At 52.7% G+C, this 23,596-nt stretch overlaps 1 long non-coding RNA gene across 1 annotated transcript; it reads left to right on the top strand.

The window, feature by feature from the left end:
- Positions 1 to 1,148: 1,148 nt before the first annotated feature.
- LOC102030394 lies at positions 1,149 to 23,389 on the top strand. Its single transcript, XR_263071.2, has 3 exons — positions 1,149 to 1,523; positions 7,779 to 7,869; positions 20,833 to 23,389. It is a non-coding gene; the product is annotated as an uncharacterized LOC102030394 (long non-coding RNA).
- Positions 23,390 to 23,596: the final 207 nt, after the last annotated feature.

Raw genomic sequence — 23,596 nt, forward strand, 5'->3', positions numbered from 1 at the left:
GAAAGCATTCATTAAGACCTTACGAAGGATGGGGTATTAGCTATTAATAGGATAGAAATAAACATGGTAGTCATGCTTCTCCTCCCAGGATCTCAGACCTCAGATGCTTTACCCAGCAAGTGTGCTGAGGCCAAGCAAGAGCTTAGCGAGATGCTGGGAAGGTACAGAAGGCCGAGGGAGGTAGGCTGCTCCTGCTGCTTTGTCTCCTCTCCCCTGCTGGGAGCTTTAGAGGCTGTCTCTGCTCCATGGTTTCCCTACCTGGTGCTGTCAGCAAGCTGTTCGCTCTTTTGGGGAGTTACCAAAGTCTCTGTGTCCTGTGAACCTAGCAGGTGCTTATGAAAGGTTTGATGGGGTGAGTAAACCGCCCCGTACCTTGTTTCCTCACATGTGTAGTGAAGCAGACATCCAGTGCCCTGTGCGCCTCATGGAGCTCTTGTGGGGATACAGTGAGTGTTGCCTCCTGGTGAGGTTAAAGGCTCATGTCTCTGCTTGTAAGGCGTCAGTTATCCTGTGGAGCAGAGAGGGCGTCAAGTCCTGTGCTGTTTTACTAGAGAGAAAGCCCATCCAGAGATATTTAGTGACCTGCATGAGAGGGCCCAGCTAACCATGCAGACTCAGTGAGAATATTTTGAAATTTGACCTCTGGCCTCTCCTTCCACCTTCCTCCCTTACTAGTAAGCCATGGACAACAAGTCTGTTTTGCTGTTTCCTCTCCAGTGAGTCACTTCTCTTGGTTCGTTCAGGACTGGGCAGGAAGCTTCAGCAAAGTGGCGGGTGCTGGGCGACTGATCAGAGCTCATCTGATGGCCGAGGGCCCCCCTCCCCCACACCCCTGGGCTCTTTTTATGAAACACACAGAGAAGGATCAGGATAATGAGCTTTCCTTGGGCTGCAGATGTTTACTGCATTAGACTGACTGATTGCAAAATGGAGATTGGGAAAGGCCGTAGGGGGCAGGGCCTGGGACCTCAGGGCTGTGGTTGGACCCCAGCAGACCCTCCAGCTGCAGCCATGTGACCTGCCAACCTTGGTGACAAGTGTCCTTCAGATGTTACCGCTTCTGAGGGAGGGCAGGGAGCATCTGTGTGCTTGTGGCCCATGGCCCAAACGTGCGAGGCCTGAGATATGTAGAGTGACGCCTGGTGCCTAGTTGGTGCTCAACCTGTGTGGGCTTCTGGCATCACTGAGGTGTCTGTGCCTGGCACGGCTGGCCATAGCCTCCTTTAGAGCACAGCCTACTGCATCGCAAGCCCTCTCCTTTGGCGACCAGTTGGTTGTTGCCCTGGTGGAACTGGCTCCTCACACATCCTGGCTCTCAGGCCTTCCAACAGCTGCTGCGGAGACTTGATTCTTTCCTTTGGGCTGTGTTCACTGGGTCATGACACTGGGGTCTGCATGGGAAAGGTCTCTGCAATTGCTGGGAAACTGTGTCCCTTCATGCCTTGAGCCCAGATCCTCCAACGGACAACAGTGGACAGGGACTGAACCTGGAAAGTGGAGGCAGAGGCAAATACTTTTGGAAGGTAAGGGACCTGGACTCCCATGCTGGCCTGTGAGTATGTTTACCCAGAATAGTGGGGAGGGCTCTTGGGGGAAAAAAAAATCAAATGTGTGTTGGGAGGAAGTGCTGGATTTAGTTCCATGTGCCGCCAATTTGGAGCTTCGGGCACTCTTGGAGGCCCAGTGTTCTCCTGGCCCACGGAGATCACAGTGTGGCTGCTGGAGCTGGGGATACCACGTGCAAACCCCATTCCAAGCAGCGGGTGAGGGAAGGAAGGTGGAAGGTGGAGGCTGGGGCCTGAAATGGGCACCCTCAAGGACTACAGCCCCAAAATGTCCATTCTTCACACTGCCTCCTTCTGGACTAGAAAGCCAGGGGGTGTGAGGTGTCTGCACACAGCGCTCAGAGCTGGGGAGACCAGCCTGGCTCTAGACATCCAGGCAGACATTCTCTGGGACACCAGGATGGCCCTAAACTGCCTGGGTTTGAGTCCTAGTTATGTGACACTGAGTTTCTTAATCTTTGAAGTGAGACAGTAGCAGTGGCCCCCTCACAGCCTGGTGGTGAGTGTCCATCCGTGGCCCAACTCATCCTGTGCACTGGGCACTGAGTCTGGGCACCGTCAGGAGGAGTGGGTGGGGGACAGGAGGCTGTTCATCTCCATCATCCTCTGATGCATAGAGAGAAGGGGGCGAAACAGAAGTTTCTTCCTACTCTGAGCTTCACCCCAAGGGCAAGTGAGGTCTGTTCTATACCTGCCACTTTGGGGGAATATTTGCCTTTTGGCAACAGGTCAAGCTGCTCTTCTGCAGTCTACCTTGGCCTCTGGCTAGAAGCTGTGCTGGCCAAGAGTCCAGGCAGGTGGGGAGACTGCCACAAAGCAGATAGGGCCCAGGCCCCAGGCCCAGGGGCTGGCCAATGTGGAATGAGTTCAGGACCCAGTCCAGAGAGTTCGTTCTGGTTCCGGGCCCAGCTTGGGTCCTGGGGCAAAGTTCTGGTCCTCTGGCTTCAGTCTGTGCTGTGATGAAATGGGGGCTGCCATTACCACGGACTGGAGATGATGAAAATTGTTGTAAGCAGGAAATGGCCGGATGCTCAGAGCAGGCGGCAGAGGTCACAGCATAGGCTGACTCCTAGCGCACGGCCACCGTCCTCCTTGCAGTCTGTCCTCAGGGGGTCCAGACCTTGAGTCTTGGTGTTGAGGCTCAGGAAGCTGTCACGTGCTGGAGCTTAGAAGAAGGATGGCTAGCTGTGGGCAGCACGGGAGGGGAGGGACTCTGGTTTGAATGTGTCCCCAAATTTCATGTGTTGAAAACGTAATTCTCAAAGTCAGGTCGATGATATTGGAGATGTAGGATGTTTTGGGAGGTGACTGGGTCATGAATGGATTAATTCATTCATGGATTCACAGGTTATCTTGGCAGTGGCTTTGTTAGAAAACTGAGCACTCTCTGGCTCTTTCACTTTGTTTTGCCATGTGATGCCCTATGCCCTGTTCTTCACCCATTAGAGAGGGACCCCTGGCCAGTCAGGAGCTTGGATTTCTGCTCCAGACATTATGACTGTACCCAAGTGATTTCCAATGGTGAGGAAAGTTTTCATAGAGACCATTTATACTCTTGTGCCTTGCAATAGCACAAGAATGTGTTTTTCAGCAACTGCCACCCTTCGAACCTGGGCTGGCCTTCACACCTGCCTTCTCTGGGAACCCTGTACTGAGACTACCATGGAAGAAGTCACTTAATTGGCTAGAGGGTAAGAGGCTTCGTGGAGGAGAACCAAGGTGCTCCAGCCAGGAGCCAGCCTGCCCACTTTCTCTCCACCTGACCACCCGGCAACAGAGTGGCTGACCAGCCAACCAGCAGAATTGTGAGACATGAGGAATCACTGCTGCTTTAAGCCAGGACCTTTGGGTTTGCTAGAAGGCAATGGATACCAGAAATATATCTTACCTAGTTTTTCGACTCAAGGGCTGCATCAGCAAGAAACAGCCAGAAGGGGCAACAGGGGTGGGATGGAGCAACATCAAGGCCCCCAGCTCCTTGGGAACTGAACTTGATAGCTGAGGAGCAAAACAGTCCCAGAAGCCCATGTGGGGGGAACTGAGGCCAAGAGAATGCAGACCCCATCTGGCCTGTTGACCTTTGGAAGGCTCATTTTGTAGGTGACCTCAGGTTCCAACCATCCCCAGCGGCTTCTGACTGCGTTTGTTGCAATGTTCATTCTGTCCCTGCGGCCTGGGGAAAACTTGGTGCAATCGTGAATGAGTTAAATGCTATCTTATCCTGAGTCGGATGGCCTGTTTTCACTTTCAAAACTCGGTGTGTCAGTGGCTCTAATGCAATGTCCAGCAATGTCTTGAGCAAGTGACCCGGCAGGGGACAGAGGATGCTGTTCACTCGAGATAGCCACATCACGCAAAGCAGCTTGCCCAACTGGGTTTGTAAGCAGTGCTTGCGAGACCACCATTGCAAAAGGGCCTGCTCCGGGGGACAGTCCCAGGAGGGCGTTGGTCCCTCCAGGCCAAGTCTGGGGCTATCTTTCACTTTCTGGAGCCCTTGGGACCCTGGGTCTCTGGCAAAGAGCAGAGAAGAAGCATAGTTGGGAAATCCTATCAGATGTGCAGTGGTGCTGGGAAGGGTGGGTGCCTTGGGGCAAGAGGTGTGCAGACATCCTGTGTGAGCAGAGCTTGGGAGCAGGGAGGGCTGCCCTGTGGAGGGTGAGGGGGGTCTGGATACTGATCAAGGACGTGATGACTCGGTGTTAGAAAAGCTTCGTCTGCACAGCAGGTCTACAGGGCTGGGAGCAGGGTCATTCGTTTGTAGCACTAAGACCATGGTGGATGACTGCATGCCCTGCCTACTCTCAGGGATGACCTTTTTGTGTGTTTTCTGGAAGGGAAACTATTTGAAAGTTTCTGCTGTCTTGTCCCAGGTCTGAACTACTGCCACCAGCACCACTGCCATTACCACAATCACCACCACTGCCACCACAGTTGCCGCATCATCATCACCACCAGTACCACAAGCACCACCATCACCATCACCACCAGTATCTCCACCCTGCCACTAACACCTGCGGCTAATACCTGCCACTAACACCGCCACCTTACTTCCCTATTGGAAGAGTACGTTAAGATTTAAAAGCACCTTTATATACTCTCTCAATTAATGCACCATCCCAAGACCTAGGTCTTACTATACCTATTGTGTAGCTGGGGAAATTAAGAGAAGTGGGATGTTTGGTGCAAGACTCTTAAGCCAGTGTATCCCACAGAAATATAAAATGGTTCAGAAATGCAAGCAATAAATCAAATGTGCTGGTGCACACCTGTAATCCCAGCAGCACTTGAGAGGCTGAGGCAGGAGGATCGCTGTGAGTTCAAGGCCAATGTGTGCCATATAGTGAGACCCTGTCTCAAAAGAAAAAAAGAAATGTGAGTGACATACATGGCTTGACACTTTCTAATAGGAAAAATAAGAAGAAGCTAGGCGTGGTGGTGTACTTTGGGAGGCTGAGAGAGGATGAAAAGTTCGAACCTGGCATAGGCAGCTCAGTGAATTAGTGAGAGACTGTCTCACACTAAAAAATAAAAAAGTGTTGGGAATATAGCTCAGTGAAAAGGCTCTAGATTCAATCCCCAATATAGCAGAAAGAAAGAAAGAAAGAAAGAAAGAAAGAAAGAAAGAAAGAAAGAGAGAGAGAACAGGTATAATGTCTTTTAGTAATATAGTTGTAAGCCCAGTATATCCCCAATGATACCATTTTAACATGCAATAGATATGAAATTATTGAGCATCTTACATCCTGGTTTTCATGTCAAGCCTTTGCAGTCTGGAGTGTATGTATATTTTTAGCATATTTCCTTGGAGACTAGGCACATTTCAAGTCACTACACGCAACTGGTGGCCATTGTGTCAGATGGTTCAATTCTAGACCTTTCAATTGGCTGGGTCACTTCTCCTCTGACAGCATCTCTGCTATCCACAATATGCATCTTATTTTCTGTTTCTAAAGGGAGGTGCTGGGGCCGAGGTGTTCCCCAGGCTTTGCAGCTCTGAGACAGTCTTCCAGATGCAGCCAGAATCCAGTCACACTTCCCTTGGACCCATGATGCAGGGTCAGGAAATCTGGGGAAAGAACGTGGACGAGCTTCACGCCAGGAACTTATGTTTTTTCTCCATGGCCTGCAGGGGCAAAGAGCCACAGATACAGGGACACAGAGACACAGGTGGACACAGGGAGCCCTAGTGTCCCAGATACAGACGCAGGACACAACAGGTACAAAGACAAAACCAGAGACACATGGCTCCCCTAAGGTCACTTCTGAGTGTTTTCTCTATGTCCCTGCCCACATAACCCCAATGTCACTGGGGCCAGCCTCTTTAAGGACAGGTAAAATGGCCATGGGCACCTCCACATCATACCCAGCCCATCTCCTCCTTGTCTTTTCTTCCACCTGTAGATGTGTGTGCATGTGGGCGCCTATGTGGATGGCCACTCTTTGTCACTACCTCTGGCTGGGGTCATAGTTAAGCAAAGTTTGACTGTTTTCACTCGAGGTACATCTCATGTACCAACCTGGCCACCTGCATGGCTGCCTCCTCCACCCCTTTGGAGTTCTGCTTCTGTTTCTCCAACTTTCGAACATGGTTTTATTTCCTTGGAGCCAAGCACACATTCCTTGGCCGCCTGGTCTTCAAGTTTGCAGACTGTTGTTTCTTTTGCCTGGGACAGGACAAAGCTCCCCTGGGATCTCGCTCCTTCCAGGTGCAGCCTCAGGCCCGCACAGTGTTGAACCCAGCATAGACCTCAGACCTTCCTCTGGTCCCTATATGCCCTGAATACCTAAGCTCATGGCACCTTGGGAATCTGAAGAATCCTGAAGGTTTTCTGGGGCTCAAAGGAGGAGCTATTTTCTTCCTCTCTCAGGCAAAGTGCATCGCCGCCTGTGGGTGAACTCCAGGCCCTTGAAGCCTCATCTTCCAAGTTCCTCATGAAGCATTTATGAGCCCTTTCCCAGCACTTCCCAAAGCAGTTCTCAACTTCCCAGGAGCCCCTGGTCAGCTCTGATAAACTGGGCAGGTGCTTTTCTCCCCAAGTCTCCAGCTGTGCTTACATCTGCTGTGGGAGTTCATAGCGTGAGCTCAGGGGCTTTCATATACTACAGATACCTGCTGGGAGATTTCCTGACCCTGGCTGTTCACACCTGTGTGAACTGGGGGATCTTCTTGAGGTTTCCTCTAAAGTTTTCCAAATAGTCTCATCAGGTACAAGATGTGACAAGACAGATGGTGAATGTTTAAGTAAAAATTAAAACGTTGATTACAGTAAAAGACACATTGCCACTCATTTCCCTCACAGTCCCCCCCCTCACTGTGAATACACTTATCCCATCATTCTTGCACTTTCTGAAGCCATTCTGGAAGTCTTCTTTCATGAGTGTCTTTTCGTGACTGCCCCCATAGCCTAAATTGATGGAATATGTCTGAGGCAATTGCTGTTGAATAAAAACATTACGGTGTGTCCTTTTCCGTAGTACTCACTGGATCTGGCTTCATGTGACTTCTGGCTCTTCCTCAAAGTCAAAGGGACCATGAAAGGGGAAACAGGGATGTAGCAAAAGACCTGCACCCCTTTCTCCACCAGCAGAGAGATGGAGAACATAGTCTGAGGTGGGGAATGAAGCAGGGAGATAAACAAAGATCTGGGGAGAATGCACCATGAGCCTTCTGCACAGGCACGGCTGGGCTTAGATTCCATTTTTTAAGGTTTGGGTGTCATTTTCCTAACCTAACAAGAGACATTCAAGAGTAATTTAAACAATCATTCTCGATAAAACATGATGTGTATTAGAACGGGCAGGGTCCTGTGGGAGGGTGAGAGGATGTCTCAGAGTGACACTTGTCTACAGGGGGAGGGGATGTGGAGACAGTTCTGGCAAAGAGAGGTCTGGGGACGGGACCGGCAGCCAGGGAAGAGCCAAGCCACAGGGGGAGCTGGGGAGATTCTCTGAGGGATCTGGCCAAGGATCAACAACCAAGGCCTTCAGTGGGTTGGCAAAGTTTTCTTGCCCAGGAATAAGATATTCAAACCTCTGTAAAGAAGTCTTTGTTCTGTTTGTGCTGATGCTTTTAGTTCAGTATCATCTCTTTTTGGCAATAAAACCTCTGGACAGAGAGGGAGTCCTTGTAGCAACCAGCTCTGGTCCCCCCGGGTTCAGTACCAGGGACTTTGTGCTTCACTTAAAATGCTTCTTTCTGCCTTTGTTCTACAGTAAATACTTCTGCTCAGTCCTTTTGTGACTCTCTGCCTTGTAATTCTTTTTGGGTTGAGAGAAGAACCTGTCAGCTGGGAGGTAACAAAAGGTAAGCTTTTTGAATTGGTTCATGGCAGCACAACTAAAGATATACACGAAAGAAGGCTTTCAGAACTGCTTTAGAAAAGGGCAGGAGGGTGGGAGAAGTGTGAAGCTAGGGGGAGTTCTTTGAGGGAGAGTAATTGGCAGTGTGCCTTTTACTGTAATACAGTTTTTAAAAAATTTAAACATTCACCACAGTTTGATAATACCCCATAAGTAGCATTGTCATCCCAGTTTTAGAGAAGACGCAACTGAGACACACAGAGGCCATCACCTGTCGTGACCATGCAGCTTCCTCGTCGGTCTGTGTCTCCCGGGCCAGCTGTCCCTCAGAGGGCAAGGCTGTGGCTGTCACCTTCTCCCTGCCCCCAACAAAAGCGTGCTGAAGTTGGACGGAACTTCAGAATCAGGGTCTAAAGCAAGGCGGTGGAGGAGGTGGTGGTGAGACACTGCTACAGGTGGCTGGGTGAGGGCTGGCACGACCTCCTGCTGCCACATCCCCAAAGCAGCAGCAGCTCCTGCAGGGCAGATGTTTCTGAGCCCTGAGGGGGCTTAGGAAGAGGGGCGCTGCCTCAACTGTCCCCGTGTGATCGAATGGGCCTGACTCAGCCATTTCAGAGCCATCTGTCACTCCCATTCGGTCACCCCTGGATGGAGGGTGTTCCCGAGTGTCCCTCTGGGCCTCTTGAGGCATTGCTCAACACTGTGTTTGTCAAATGATCAACAAGGTCCAGTGTTTTGAAATGAAGTTTTTAAACAGAAGGCAAAGGCTTTTGTTTTTTTCCTCTTAGTTTCACCGCAGAACGGAATGGGAGGGTATTTGAGCTCAGAGAGACAGATATGCCCTGAGCCCAGAGAGGGAAGTGCGCTGGATGCTCACTGGCCTTCAGGGGCGGCTGGTTCCCTTGCCAGGCCAGGACCAGAGGGGAGGTGTTTGCAGAGCTCAGCAAGTGGGAGGTGGGCAGAGTCTCTGGGTCTTGAATGGAGGGGGCTGTGCGGTGTGCTGGATACAGAATGAATGCTTACTTCAGCCCCTGCAGCACAAAGCCTTAGGGTCAGGTGGATACATGTCAGGGATGCTGGGACTTGGGAGAGTTGTTTACAGTAGATTCAGGGAGTGGGAGAGCGATTATATGGGTCAGTGGCGTGGAGCAATCATGGTAAGATGAAGCTTGGGGCAGGGATAGACTTTGGTTGGGATGTAGATTAGGAATTGACTGATGTCACTGACAGTATGTCCAGCAGCAAGTAACAGAGAACTCAATCCATTGTAGCTCGCATAATTAGGATAACCACTTTGGGAGGCTGAGGCAGGAGGATCGCAAGATCAAGCCCAGTCTGGGCAATTTAGCAATTTAGGGAGACTGTTAGAATAAAAGATAAAAAGGGCTGGAGATATAACTCAGTGCAAAGGGTGTGGATTTAATCACCAATACCAGGAAAAAAAAAGCATTAGGAGATTATTTTTGTCACAAAACAAGCAGTTTGGGGGCAAACAGGCGGCAGCAGGAGCAGAAACTCCACCAGGTACTGAAGATCCAGGCTGTTTGGAGCTGGGCTGTATCACTTTGGTGCTGTTGTTCGCCCTGGCGGTGGAAAGAGCTGCTGTAGCTCCAGGCATCGTGCTCACCGGCCAGGCAGAAGGGAGCAGCAAGAGGTCACACTAGCTGGGACTGTTTACTTTTACTGGGGAAATCATAAACTTTCCCAGATGCCTCCTCCTTCCCAGAAGATTTCTGGTGTTCTTTCCTTAGTCACAACTATGCCTCTGTGGTACTAGGGATTGAACCCAGGGCCTTTGCATTGTGCTACATGCACAGCCCTTCCAACTACTTTTTTTGTTTTTGACGGGCTACTGCTAAATTTCTAAAGTATCCAGGCTGGGCTTGAACTCATGATCCTCCTGCATCAGCTTTCCTGAGTGCTGGATTACAGGTGTGCACCACCACACGCCCTTCACTCGGTGCCCCTTAAGTGTGAAGGGCAGGAAGCTGAGAGTTCAGCCTTTTGGCCCGTCGTCCTAGAAAGGAGAAGAGAGGGGTGGGCTGGGTGTGGCCCAGGCAGAGGTGGAAATGGCTGTGCAGGTAGCAGCAGGGCAGAGGAGCTACCTTCTGGTGGGTGCGTGGCCTATTCTGAGCTCCTCCAGCCAGGTGTCCTTGGTAGGGGACCCCCTCTGCTCGGTTTTGTTTCCACGTTTGTCTGTGTCTCCCAGAAAATGGCTGTGCCCATGTGTTCAAGGGTCCAGCCCAGCCCTGACCCCACAAGTGAGTGTCCAGCAGGTGGCACGCCCATGTGATTTGTGGAAGTGTGTGTGGGTGTGAGGAGGGTCCAAGTCGGCCTCCTGCTCCCCTCTCCTCATTGGGCTCCAAAGCCCTGGGTCCATCTGATTTTGTGTTTGAGGCAGGGTCTCCCCAGAGTGGTGTTTGACCCCTGCAGAACAGCCAGGGGCCCCTCTGGAGATGGGGTGTGAGCGGGGTGGAGTCACAGAGTCTCAGCAAGGAGCTTTCAGACCGAGGCCCCAGCAGCCCCCGCCTTCCCTGCAGGAAAGAGCCCGGGTGACTCACTCCTGACTCACGGCTCCCACCTCTCTAGGGAGGGTCTCTCTGGGACTGTCGTCCTGGGTCTTTGCAGGTCTTCCCTGCCTCTTCCCGGGAGACCTCTCCTCCCCGCAGGGTCTCTGCTTTCAGCAGTGCTGCACAAGTCTAGATGCCTGCAGGAAGCCTTTCCGTGGCTCCTGCCTCCCCGCCCTGGCGCCCGTCAGCCCTGAGTGTGACCTGCCTTCTGCAGGACTCGGGGTCCCTGTCGGAAGGTTCGAGTCGCAGAGCAGATCCCTGAAAGGCTCGCTCTTCATCTCACCCAGTGATCGCGTCCTACTTTGGTCGAGTACCAATGTGGAGATCAGATCCATGCCAAGACCACTGTTAGGCCCAAGATGAGGAGCGCTCAGCTGAATTCATTCCTCCCGTTCCCTTTCGCCTTTTGATGGAAAAAAATGTCAAAATAACACACTAATATGCTTTTCAGTGGAAAGAAGAGGACAAACCCTTTCCACTGTGAACCCTCTTATTTTTGAATACTCTGGCCTTGCTTTTCGTGTGTTGTGACTTAAGCAGCTGCAGTCTTGGACCATTCTCTTGGCAGCTTCGCCATGAACGTCCCCAGTGGAAGTGGAGGCCTGTGTCATTCAGACCCCTTGAGGCTGGGGACCCCGGCTTTCCTGAGGCCCATGGAGGCACAGTCCTCCATGTTTGTTGTCACAGTCTTTTGGGGCTGCTCGCACTTTCTCTTGCCATTTCCCAGAATTAGAAAGTGACAGATCTGGGATTCGAACCCAGGGCTCTGAGGTGAGAGCCCCTCTTCTCTCCCTTACATCAGTGTTTGCAGCCTCAGCACTGCCCACACATGGGGCTGGGTAAGTTTTGTGGGGTTTCCCCTGGAGGTGTCGGCTGTTTAACAGCATTTCAGGTCTCTTCCTCCCACACCTGGGCCCCCTGCCCGTGGCTGGTGACATCCAAAGTCATCTCCAGACATCGGCAAATGTTCCCAAGGGACACAGCATCCCTGGGTCGAGGGCCCCAGCAACATGGCTAAGAAGAGCAGACCGCGGGTTGTTCATTGGGTATCGTTCTCTGGGCACTGGCTGAGTATTTGGTGGGTGCCATCCTGTGCTCGCTGCCCTTGTCTCCGGGCCCAGGCTGTGTAAGTGGCGCTGGGATGAGGGCCCACCTCCTCTGCAGTCCTCCCCGCCTGGCACCTTCCCCAGGAATCTGGGACTTGCTTGTCCCTGCCACACCCACGTCACACCTAGGGGTGCAAAGTAGGAAATGCTCCCCTCTTCCCACCCCCTGCCAGGGCCCAGACTCAGGGAGCAAAGTGCTCCTGCTCCACACAACATCGCAGACGTCCCGCAGAGTCCACAGCCTGCACGGCCCCTCGCAGCTCCCTAACTGGAACGTTTTATGAACTTTCTTCCCCTTCTTCCCAGCGAGCAGCTTCCAGGAGAACGGATGCTCACAGACAAAGCCCCACCCTGCTCTCCGACCCTACCCCAGCATGGCTCTAGAATTGCTCATTCCTGAATTCACTTAACATTGAGCATCTATTTTGTGCAAGTAAGTTTTTAGGGACTTGGGTTTCAGTGTGAAAGACGGGGTAGTATGATGTAATGTGTTTGGGGATGCTTTCTGGGGCCTGACAAATTTTTGCATATGCTATAACCCAAACAGAATCTAGCAACGTACTGAATATAGGAAGCAGGTGGCAAAATCCTGTCTTCTCCTAATGCCAAGATGCAGGAGGTTTGCAAAATACAAACCAACTCTTTTCCTTGACATTTTGTTTTTCTTTTTGAGACAGGGTCTCAGTTCAGGCTGAATTTGAGCTCACTTTGTAGCCCAGTCTCGTCTCGAACTTGCAACAGTCCTCCTGCCTTGGCCTCCTTGAGTGTTGCGATTACAGGTGTGTGCCACCACACCCAGCTCTTTTCCTTGACTTTTGCTTTTGGGAAAGAAAGTTATCTTTCATGAGAAGACATTCTTCCAGTTCATGTACAATGGGCTTGCTGTCATTACTAGTGAATTAATGAAGCCCATGGAGTCCTTGCTTTTAATTCTGAAAATAGCAAGTATCAACAAAGATAACCTACACGTGTGATGATGACTTGGTGTGGGGGACAGCTCCATCATTTTTGAGTGTAGTCAGTTCCTGAGACTCAAAGCTGGGAAATAGCTTATGCACAGGGCAGAGGCTGATCTGGGAAAGCAAATTCCACCCCTGACACACAGCACTGCTGTGAACCTCAGGCAAGTCCCCAAACCCTGCAGAGCCTCAGTTTTGTCATCTGTAGAATGGGAGCCTGAACAGTACTGTAAGCATCATAGCTCTGGGGTGGGAGCCAGTGCTCTGCAGCTGATGTCTGGGACTCAGAAGGAGAGGGGGCGGCCTCCAGGGGTTCCCCGTAAGTGGAGCCCCGCTGGGGGGTGGGGTTCTGAGCTGTCCCTGGCCTCTCCCACAAGGTAAATATGTGAGATTGGGAAAGTTGGTCAAAGGAAAGGAATTCAGTTTGTGAAACAGCTTCAAAGGGGATTTGGGACAATGTGTTTTGCCTTTGATTGTTTGGTTGTAACCACTTTTAGGTTTTATAAAACTGTTTACTGTTTCTTCCCCTCTCTTTTTAATGGACACGGAGGCCTTCTCAGGGTACAGATGGGCTGTCCCTTGCTGGGGTCCACAGCTACCAGGCAGACAGTTCCAAGAGTGGCTTTGCAGAAGTCCCTGGCCCAGGTCGGGCTCTGACTCCCATGGGGACCTGGTGGTAGGGCTGACCACTCCCGTATTTGCCCACCTGACACCTCAGATGTCCTCTATATCCATCCATCATGGTTCCAGTGCTTTTAGCACATGGGATTTCTCCTCTGGAAAAGGCCGCTGTTTACCAGCTTTCTTCTCATAGTGTGAGTAACAGGGGGCTGGTCATCAGCCACCAGTGCTTCACAGTGGATTTACGCATGTGGAGTGGTGGGCAGAATGTTTCCCCTCCCTCCACCGTACCCAGCCTGATCCTGAGAACCTGCGAATAGGTCATCTCTAGCGGCAAGAAGGACGCTGTGGGTGGGATGAAGTTACAGGTCTTGAGATGGAAGGTCGCCCTGGGCTATCCCGAGGGCCAAGTACACTCAGAGGGTCCTCAGAGGAGGAAGGAGGGAAGGTCTGGGGCAGAACAGGAGTGTGAAGGTGGAGAGGGAGGCGGGGTGGGGCCACTGCTGGGTTGAAGGTGCAGAAAGGGACCCTGAGCCTATGTGGCCTCTAGAAGGAGCAGAAACAGGAAATAGGTTCCCCCTGAAGTCTCCAGGAAGACACAAAATACTGCTACCACCATGATTTTAGCCCAGTGAGATCCACTGTAGACTTGTGACCTGCAGAATGGAGCTTTTGTTGTGTGGTTCTGAGCTGCTAGGATTGTGGGAGATTGTTTCGGCAGTGACAGGAAATGCAGTTGTGATCAGGGACTCTCAGAAACTGATGGGGCAGGTAGCTACCCACAAGGGCACTGAGCGGTCCCCTGGGATACGTGCCCCCCGGCTCTCCCTCTGGGGGCTGGTGACTCACTGCCCAGGACTGTAAGGGACCCGGTGACAGCGTACGTGTGTGGGGAGCAACAGAGAAGGCCCCAGTGGGGCAGAGTGGGGAGATGCCGCTCCGGTCCAAGGCTCCGCAGGTGGACTCGCCCCAGGGGATGCTTGAGTTGCTCCTGCAGGAAGGACAAGGGAGCCAGGAGAGACCCAAGGAGGAGCTGATGTGCAAGAGCGCAGTCTGAGTCCGGGTCCTGGGTGCGAGCTGGCTTGGAGTCAGTGCCGAGTCCTGAGTCATGGAGCTCTCCCGAGCGCTCCCTGCTTGACCCAGCTGGGGTGAGGTGAACTGGAAAGGAGCATGGGTCCCAAGTCTGGCAAGAAGAGGGCCTGAGCAGCACCGAAGGAGTGCAGCAGTCCCAGCAGGAACGTGGCGCTGAGACCTGCAGACCCCGCGTGCTGTCCAGAGAAGGCGCTCATTGGCGGGGGGGCACGTGCTCCGCAGAGAGACGCGGAGTCTGGTGATGCTGTGGAGTTGCTGATGCCACAGACCACTTGGTTCACCAGAGCGGAGCTGCACGGTGGCTGCGGGCTGGTTCTCACACCAGGCAGACCAGGGCCCAGATCTCCTCTGGGCCTGACTCGCCAGCTTTGGGCAATTTGCTTTGCCTCTCTCAGCAGCGTCTTCACCACTGTAAAGTGGCCATGCATGATTTACTCCATGAGGCCTATTCCAGGGTTGCGATTCAGTCGCTGAGGATGTGTGTAAGCAGGTTGGTGCTCAGTAGGTGCCCATTGCTAACAAGCACAGCTGTGATTGGTACTTAACTCACTCGGAGGGGCGTCTCCCTTCCATTCACTCTCCAGGGCTCCTGTGTGTGTGTGCATGCGTGTGCAGAGGCTGGGGAGATGGTGCCATCCCTGTGGGCCCTGACCCCTTGGCAGGCTGGCCCTGCCACCTGGATGCGCAAGGCTTCCCCCCAAGCCAGTTGGGAGTGGTTTGGGTTTTTCACAATAACAGGTTCCTGAAAGTCGCCCTGAGCTCCGGGCTGGGGGTAGCTGGGTATGGGCCAAGCGGGGAAACATAGAAAGAAGAAGGAACTTCCTGTTAGAAAGCAGCACAGGGCTGGAGGGGGCCCACAACTGCAGGGACGGTGGAGGGAACTAAGTGCCCCGGGTGCCCCCCCTGCATCCCCAGACAGGGGCTGGCATCACTTTCCTGGCCAGGCACCCTGCCAGAGCAGCCTGCAGACCCCTCACGGTGCCCCTCTGTCTGGGGGCTCCCTCCACCCACCTTGGGCGAAGCTGCCTTGCCTCTCACACCCTCCTGCCCTTACAGGCCCTGTACTGGCTGCTTTTGAGCCAGTTTAGGAAGAAAGGGAAGGAAACAGGGGGCTTCCCTGTCAGAGTGGAGGTCACCTGGGGAGGCCAAGCCAAGTCTCTTCCAGCTCCCTGGGGCTGCAGAACCCTCCCTGCCCTGGAGATTGCCCTGGTTACAGCTCCTTACAGTGGGTGGACACCAGCCACATGGCCTTCCTGGGGCTACATTCTGCTCTCCTCTGTCTTCCTGGGGGCCCTGGCTATGTCCACTCCCCATCCTCTGCAGCTGCCTGTAAGCATGGAGATCTTGAGCAGTGTTACTGCCCCCTGGAGCCTCGGTTTTTCAATCTGTCCAGTGGAGAGAGAAACCACCACCTGCTCTTTGGGGCTGATGGTCCAGAAGGCTGGATCCCCCCTCACGCTCGTGTAGCACAGCACAGGCTCAGGGAGGGGACTGTGTGTCCCTGACTGGCTGGCACAGCCTGCTTTATGCCTGTTGTCATAGGTTAATGACTAACAACACCCTCAGAAGGGCCTGGGACAGTAAATTCCTTAGCTGTCATCTGTTTTCTCTCTTAATTACTGGAATTTGCTTTCTCTTGGCCTAGTGGCATCTCAGCTAGAGGGAAGAACATGGCATATGCTCTGGCTTCTTGTCCCAGCTCTGCAGCCTGGCACAGTGCGGCTTTGGACCAGTCACTTCCCGAGGCCTCTCTTGCTCCATGGCACCACGCGGCTGATGTCACCCATCTGTGGAGGGTGCTGCGGTGTGTTCTCACGCCCACCCCCACCCAGAACTGCTCAGCTCGTGGCTTGACTGAGTGAACGAGCGCTTGCTGTGGCTGGAGGAGCCGCTCCCTTCACGCTGACCGGGGGAACCGGGGCCAGCGTGTCTGTGGTCAGCGCCCGCTCGTGTTTCCCTGGCCTTAGTTTCTGTTCCCAGAACCGCTCTGAGCACCTGTTTCTTCAGCCTGGAGCTGAGAAGTTGGGCAAGACAGACTCAGCCTGCTGCCAACTCCAGCCAGCTTTGTGGCCTCAGGCACCAGATTGTGATGGTTTATGGGACTCAAAGGCCTCAGTTTGAATCCTGGCTCTGCCTCTCAGGGATTGTGTGACCTCAGGCAACTGACTAAACATTTCTGGCCCACCATTTTCTCCAGTGAGGAGTGGAAATCTCGTGTAATTGGGGCTCTTCGATGAGACAGCTATTTGAAGTGCTTTCCCAGGCTGGGGACCCGGGAAGGTCCTTCCACAGGCCTCACTGGCCAGGCTTTGCTTGTGAGCAGTGCCACTGTGTCCCCGACCCCCATGCCTTCTGGACATTTCCCCTGGGGATGGAAGTCAGGCCAGGTGAGAACCCGGAGAACCCTGGAAACCTACTTCGCAGAGCCCCCTCTTCTCCTGGACTGAGGCTAGCAGAGATGCGGGGAGCAGTCAGAATGAAGAGCAGAGGGCAGAGCAAACCATCTGTGAATGTGGCAAGTGCCTGTGAGGACGTGGGACCGCAGGCATTGCCCTAAGGGCGGGAGCAGGACGGCCAAATGCATGCTCACTGGGCCCTTGCTAGGTGCCAGCCTTTACCCTCGTGCAGCTCCGTTTCATGACTACCTCCCCTGTGAGAGGTGGGCCTTGTCAATCTTGCTTCAGGGTGAAGCTTAGAGAGGGCAGGTTTCCCTAAGGCTGACTAACGGCAGCCTGGCAGAGGGGAGATCAGACCACAAGTGCTGTCACCCTGGGCTGAGCATCTTCCTCTGCCATCCCACCTGCATGGGGTTGAGCATCTTCAGTACTGGGACCTGAAATCTTTGCAGTCACACAGGTCACATGGGACTGAGCATCTTCCTCTGCCATCCCACCCGCAGGGGGGTGGCCAAGCCTTCATTTCTGTCCCACTCGCTGCCAAAATGGTACTGGCCTCTGGGCACTGCTTCGGCCTTCTCTCCCCCCATAATCTGAGACTCCCCCCCCCCCCGACTCCTCAGGGATGCTCTGAAGATGGACAGGAATGTGTTTTCCTAAGCTCCTCAGAGGGCCCAGGGCAGTGTATTATTTGCTGGAGCAGTGGCAGCCATAATGAATGCTCTCCCAACATGCCATTGCCCAGGCCAGAGGCAGGCATCACTAGCCCCATTTTAGAGATAGGAAAGCAGAGGCCCAGGTGTATCACATGGCCTGTGGTGTCCTGACAAGTGAGTCATGGCTCCATGCAACCCCTTTCCTCCTTTGCTCTCCCTCCCTCTTGACAAGCATTGGCTGAGAAAGGAGCCTCTGCAATAGGGGAGGGAGTGGAGGCGGAAGGAGGGCGGAGAATCTGTTTGCTTAGTGCTTTAGTACTAAGCCTGCAGTTTGCCAGTCTCACCCCCACACCACTCGTGAGGAAACTGAGCCCAGGAGAGGGCGAGCAGTTCATGTCAGAGCTACAAGGCAGGTGAGAGGCAAAGTGGGGATTCCACTGCATGTGGTGGGGCACGCTCCTAATCCTAGCACTCTGGAGACTGAGGCAGGAAGATCGCAAATGAGAATCCAGCCTGGGCAATTTAGTAAGTTAGCGAGACTGTCTCAAAAGAAAGAAAAGACTGAGCATGTAGCCCAGCACAAAGACCCTGCTGTGTCCAATCCCCAAAACTGCAAAAAGAAAAGAAAAAAAAAGACAAAAAGACAGTTGCTTCTACAGCAGCCCCCCTGTGTCTTTGCGATCTCTTTTGGAGCGATGGGGTCTACACAACATGGGCTCTGTGGCCATGTGACCTGTGTGACTGCAAAGGTCCCCTCAGAAGGACTGTGTGTCCAGTGGCTTGTCTGACTCCCTGTCCATCTTGAGATTCATACTAATTCTTGGACAGGGGGCTTTGGAGTTATTGTCTTTTTTGGCACTGGGTCCTGAAAATCTGTGACTAATTCTGGCTTCACACACAAATAGCCACAAGATGTGATTCCTTGCCCTGTGATGGGCCGGTGGCTGGCCGCCTCCCCTGGGTGTCCTCATCTGCATCACTAGAGTATGGTGGGCACAGCCCCGGATCCATTTCGTTCACAGAGCAGAGTCACCAGGGCTTGTGAAGACCAGTGTGGGAAGAGGGACGTGATGGAGACGGAGCCTCAGTTCCCAGGAAGACTGGCACTTGTGGAGGTTTAGAGTTGCTGAGAGTGCTAGAGCCCAAGGAAAGGGGGTTCAGGGGCCCTCTGTGCTGCGGCAGTCTGGTATAGGGCCCCTCACTGTGGCTTTGGATCACAGGCACTGTGAGAAATTGTTAACCTGCATCCTCACTCTTGGATGGTGGTAACTGGGTGGGAGTGACCAGCTTTTCCTTTTCGGTAAGTGCACTTGGGCTCCTTTAAAGGTATCACCAGGGCTGACTCCACCGGCTGCCATCGTGCTCGCATCTTCTGGCCAGCTGCTCCTGTGCAGATTTCTGCTCACAGCTTCACTTTCTGCGGTGTGGCAGCCACTCAGCCCTGTGCTGGTGCATCCAGGAACCCAAGTCCCTGAGAACCTCGCTTCCTCCACCCGAGTGACGGCAACAGCACAGCCTCAAACTGATGTTTCCTCTCTCTCCTCACTCCACAGCTCTAGCTGCTTCTTCTTGGCATCACTCCTAAATTAACTGCTTGAACTGAAGTCCGCAGCTCAGGTTCTGCTTTTTGTGGAGCAAAAGTTGGATTGGTGGGATTGTTCAGAGCCTCATCAGTCCCTCTTGCGGACTGAATCCCCCAAGTCCAGGATAGATCTTTGGTGTCTCTTCCAACATGGCTTCCTCCATGGGGAGGTAGGTGCCGGCAGCCAGAAGTGAATGTGAGGGGGGCTTGCTGACAAGGTGGGCGATAGCATTTGGTCAGGAGTGGCAGCTGGGGACAGAATGAGAACTGAACTTTGCTAAGACTGGGCTTCAGGCCTAGTGTTGGTTGCATCCTTCGTGGTGTGAGCTGGTCAGTGTCCTGCCTCTCTGGGCTGGGAGCTTCCTTTGCAAAATGCAGGCTACAGCATGCAGCTCCTGGCTTGCTGTGATCATCGCGCGTGCTTGCAGCATCCTTTCACAACTGGCAAACAGCTCTACAGACATGAGCTGTGATCAGCGGAAAGCAAGATGGCAGCTGCCACTTGAAGAGATGGGAGTGGGGCACTTGGAGCTGGGTGTGACCACACTTTGATCAGTGGTGCCATCATCAGAAGAGCTTCCCGGTGGCGCTGGACAGCAATGTTCTGCTTGTTAAATGTGGCCCTTGGTCCTCCATGTGTGCCCTGGAGACACTGTAGGTAGAGAGGAAGGGTTGGGGCCCTATGCTTACTTGCTTTGTGGGTGTTTATGAGCTGTTCTTTGCAGAGAGACCATGTGACCCTGGGACTGGCCAACAGCTGATGCACTGGCCTAACAGGGTTAGGATGGAGAGGGGGTGTCAGTGTGAGCACTGCACGCTGTTGTCCATGCATTTGACAGTGCATACTGGGCAGCTGGTGTGTGCCAGGCTTTGTGCTGCTGGAGACACAGCAGGCCCGAGAGCCCGGCCCTCCTGGGGTTTCTACTCTCATGGCAATGCAGGTGACAAGAAGGGTGTAATGAATGGGTGGGCTGTGCCGTGATGGGAAATAAAGCCAAGTGAGAGCATGGAGGGGAACAGAAAGGCGACACAGAGGAGGGGCTGTGGATGGCGGCTTGAGGAGCTGACTTTAGAGCAGATTCTGGAAGGTCTCAGGCAAAGGCAGAGAGATAACAGCACAAGGCTGAGGTAGGGGACTACTTGGTGTTTTTGAGCAAGGAGGCTGGAGTGGTGGGGGAGAAGGGAGAGTGAGGGCAGGATGGAAGAGGAGAAAGAGGAGGATGCGAAGGAGGGGAAGAAAGGAGGGAGCGGCAGAGAGTAACGTTAGAGAATGTAGCACGGGGGTCAGGTCATGCAGGGCTTTGTAGGGAGGCAAAGTTCAGGTCCAGTCTTTGCCACTAGCTGGCCGGGAAGAGAGCTCAGCGGCACAAGTACCTGCCTGGCAAGTGCAAGGTCCTGAGTCCGATTCCTGGTACAAAAAAAAAACAAAAAAAGGTTTTTTTTTTTTTTTTTTTTTTGCCACTAGCTTCTCTGTGACTGCATGGCTTTGGTTATGTCCTCTCTGCTCGGGGCCTGGTTTCATTGTGTGGCGCTGAGGGATTGGACTAAGCAAACAGTCCTCAGCTCTACAATGTCTGCTTTCAAAATTCACCAATGCCCAGGCCCCGCTGTAGCCAGCTGAATCTGAGGCTCTGAGCTGGGCCTCAGCATCCGCACTTATCCTGAGCTCCCGCAGGTAACTGAGCAGCTGGGAGCAAAACACGCCAAGAGGACTAGGTGGGCCCTGCAGGTCTCAAGGACACTTTTGGTCCTAAAGGACTGTCGTCACTATGGCCTGTATCCATCTCTGCTCCTGCCTGGGCCCAGACCAGCTTCAGCCTAGGCCTGCAGTCTGCAACTTGCCCCCTAAGCACCCTTGTCTGCACACAGAGCCCACACCCCACCCCCCACTTCCTTCCCCCAGAACCATGGGCCAGAGGGCACCGGGCAGGGGGCACATCGGATCCTGGGCAATTTTGTTTACGGTGCACATTTCACTTCTACAGGATCTGCACAGCTGCGATCTTGCCTCATCGAAGTTGCCAACCCTTATGGGCGGCCGTCACCACGTTTGCTAATCTGCTTGGTTCCTCTTTCGGGCATGTGCCTTTCCCTCCTCGTTCCCGTGGCTTCGTGGAAGTGGACCGGGGCCTAGAGGGTGACTAAGAGGGGAAGCCCCTGTGCTGCGAGGCTCCCAGCAGCTCCTGGATTGCGTAAGGGCTATTTTGGAGGAGATTGCAGACGCTCTGATGAATCATCGCAAGCGCACATGGCTCAGCGGGGGCCAGTCCTTCCTCCTGCTGCTCATGTGGAAAGTAGAGCTTCTCAAAATGAATCAGCAGTGCCTGAACCCCAGGCCTACCGTGGGAGGAGCGTGGCTGTGCAAATCACACATTTCCAGAGTATTGGGGTGCGGCCTGTGGGTCCGGGAGTGGGGGCAGCAGGAGCCCAAGTCTTTGGTTCCTGAATGACTCAAAGGGCCTCTCTCACCCACCTGAGCCAGCCACCTGCACTCACCACACTGGTCACTGTGGAACAGTCACTTGCACTTACCGAGTGGGCGTGGCCAGCAGAGCTGCTTTCAAATGGAGACACACAGGGTCTGAATCCAGAAGTCCTGGAGGCTTCTCCTTCCCCGGGAGCCCCAAGTGAGAAACATCTAATACATGTTAGGCAGTGGGGAGGCCCGCCTTGCTCCCTCAAGTTCAGAGGCAGAGCCCAGTGGTGGCTGGAAGTGTCCAGGCTTTGGAACTGGGCAGTACTGGGCTTGAGGCCCAAATCCAATGGAGTGACAAGGAGCAAGTCCCCAGACAGCTGGGCCTCAGTGCTCTCTTTTGTAAAACCAGGAAATAAGATCTTCCCTCTGAGGCTGCCATTAAGAACACACGGGGTTTACACAAAGGCAGTGGGGTGCAGATGCTGAACATGCAGGTTCTATAGCCAGGGGTTTAGTCTTTGGTCCACTACTCACTAGCTGTGTCCTGGGACAAGTTACTTAAGTGTTCTGGGCACCTGTTTCCTTGTCTTTAAATGAGGATGACAGAGTAATGCCTTCCCCACAGAGTCAGTGAATAGGCTCAGAGGTGCAAAATGGAGAGTGTCTGGGACATAATGAGACTCAGTAAGTGTGAGCTGAGCTGTTGCTGTGTAAAGTGAGTCTTATAGAAAGTTACCATGGATTTATTATGGTCATTTATTATTTATTATTATTATTTAAAATGGTAGTTGTGTGGTTGTCATCCTCATCATCGTCATCACCACCATCACCATCATTATCATCGTTTTTCTCCTGAGAGCTGGAGTGGGTTTAGATAGGAGCTGGAGCATCGGGGTATCCTGGGGAAGGAAAACAGAAGCAGCTGTGGGATTACACTGGAGCCTCCTTTATAATTCTGCTTGGCTTGGTCTAAAGGCGTCCTGAATGAGGAACACTTTGCATTTAACTGGGCTGCAGGAGAGAGAGGAGGGGCAGTCTGTCTCGGAGAGGACTAGCGTTCCTAGATGAGCCATTCATCTCTCCACAGTGATGAGTAACCTTGAAGATTGCTCAATCGCTGCCATGCTGAAGACGCTGAAGATGGCGCAGCAGACAGCCCGGCTCCGTGGCAGAATCAGGCCACTGAGGCTGAGAGGCGAGAGTTGCCACTGGCATTTGTTGGGCAATAGCTGAGAATCTGCTTCTCTGTGGCAGCTGCTGGTGATGCACAGCTCCCTCCTAGACATGCTGTTTAGTGCTCTGTAAGGGTCTGGCTCGTTTCTCTCCTATTCAGAAGCCCATATTGTTGGCTTGAGATTAATCTAATTGCAATAAGCAGGTTTGGAAAATAACTGCTTGGACCCCACTCCAGACCAATAGAATCTAACGTCTGTGGGTAGACCTGGGAGTTGCACAGTTTAAAAGTTCCCCAGATGTTTCAGGTACGCAAAGAGGGTGAAAGGCCACTGCTTGCAATTGAGTTCTTTTGTTTTCATCCTGATCTGCAGGCTCTCTCTGTCCCACCCAACCTGTATCATTTCATTTTCACTGTCCTTCCTTTCACTGTGATCTACTGCATTGGCTACGTTCTAATAAAATTGGTTGGCTGAATGATTTGACCATCCCAAAAGTGTCTATTGAAATCCACTGTATGCCAGATGCTGGTATTAAAAGGGCAGATGCAGTAGGAGTAAGAAGAGACAAAGTCCTTGCTTCCACAGAACGTGTATTTTTGTATAAGGGAGAAGGAAATAAGCCAATAAACAACATTCATGGGTAGAGATGAGAAAAATCTATCAGGGAGGGATGTGTAAGAGTGACAGGTAGTCAGGGAAAGTGACATTTGAGCAGACACCTGAATGAAGCAAAGTCACCACCATATGGACATGTGAAAGTAGAATATTTCGGAGGGAGAACAGAAATTATCAAGATGCTAAATGAGCATTAATGAGCATAGGTACCCTTTTGTTCATTCCTTTCCACCTTCAATAACACCTCATTCTATACATATGGTCCATCACATCCTGGTCCTAACTAGTTTCTTTTTTTGTTTCTTTGTTTTTTTCCAGTACCGGTAATCGAACTCATGACGTCAAGCTGACATGAGGGTGCTGTGCCACTGAGCTAAATCCCCAGCCCCTAACTAGTTTCTTTTAACTTGCTTTAGCCAATGGGTTGCTAGTTCAACCTCAGGTCACAGTTCAGGAAATAACACATGCTGATGCAGAGATAGCTGATGGAGACCACACCAGTTCTGCTCCGCTCCGGATAGCAGTTCTCCCCAACAGCCATGT

The sequence above is a fragment of the Chinchilla lanigera genome, unplaced genomic scaffold (assembly GCF_000276665.1).
Source record: "Chinchilla lanigera isolate Chin_1 unplaced genomic scaffold, ChiLan1.0 scaffold00060, whole genome shotgun sequence".
Classification (NCBI taxonomy): domain Eukaryota; kingdom Metazoa; phylum Chordata; class Mammalia; order Rodentia; family Chinchillidae; genus Chinchilla; species Chinchilla lanigera.